General features: G+C 42.0%; 1 non-coding gene across 1 annotated transcript; it reads left to right on the forward strand.

Annotated features, from left to right (window-relative positions):
* The first annotated feature begins 336 nt into the window (after positions 1-336).
* Positions 337-443, forward strand: LOC127117076 (small nucleolar RNA R71). The gene has a single exon (XR_007801837.1). It is a non-coding gene; the product is annotated as a small nucleolar RNA R71 (small nucleolar RNA).
* The last annotated feature ends 495 nt before the right edge of the window (positions 444-938 follow it).

Genomic DNA, 938 nt, shown 5'->3' on the forward strand with positions numbered 1-938 from the left:
TGTCCTTTAGATCCACAAAGTTCACACTCTGTGTGGACTACCGTTGCGGTGTTAGAGTTTGTAGAAATATGTTCGACCTTAAGGGCTAAAGCGTCCATTTTCGCTTGCATCATCTCAATAGAACTTATCTCATGTATTCCACATTGGGTCTCCTTTTTCTCTACTAATGCTCGTTCAGTTCCCCATTGGCAATGGTTTTGGGCCATATCCTCAATTAGGTCACAAGCCTCACGGTAAGGTTTGTTCATCAATGCGCCACCAGCGGTAGTGTCGATGCTCATCTTTGTGTTATAATGGAGTCCATTGTAGAAGGTATGAACGATCAACCATTGTTCTAGGCCATGGTGTGGACAGGCTCTTAACAGCTCCTTGTATCTCTCCCAAGCTTCAAAAAGTGATTCTCCTTGGTTTTGAGTAAATCTAGTTATTTGGTTTCGAAGAACAGCAGTCTTACTAGGGGGAAAATATCTAGCAAGGAATACTCTCCTAAGGTCTTCCCAGGTAGTTATTGAGTTAGTTGGAAGTGAATCTAACCACGAACGTGCTCTATCCCTGAGGGAGAAAGGAAATAATCTTAAACGAATTGCATTAGGTGAAGCATCGTTGGATTTAAAGGTGTCATCCAATTGGATAAATACTTTTAAATGTTGATTTGGGTTCTCAGTAGCGAGACCCGCGAATTGGTTATGTTGCACTAATTGCACTAAATATGGTTTTAGTTCGAAATTGTTGGCAGGAATAAGGGGGTTTACTATACTAGAACTAGGTTCCTCGTCAGAGGGTTGGGAAAATTCCTTAAGAGGTCTCCGGTCGCGATTCTTGATCATAGCTTTCTTAATTTGGATGAGTAAGAGGCGTGTACGAGTGTAACGTTCGGGTTCCGCTAAAGGATCTACTAAATTTCCGGTACTACGGGTTCTTCGCATTTACTGGCTAAT

Source organism: Lathyrus oleraceus, chromosome 1 (assembly GCF_024323335.1).
Source record: "Lathyrus oleraceus cultivar Zhongwan6 chromosome 1, CAAS_Psat_ZW6_1.0, whole genome shotgun sequence".
NCBI classification, from domain to species: Eukaryota; Viridiplantae; Streptophyta; class Magnoliopsida; order Fabales; family Fabaceae; genus Lathyrus; species Lathyrus oleraceus.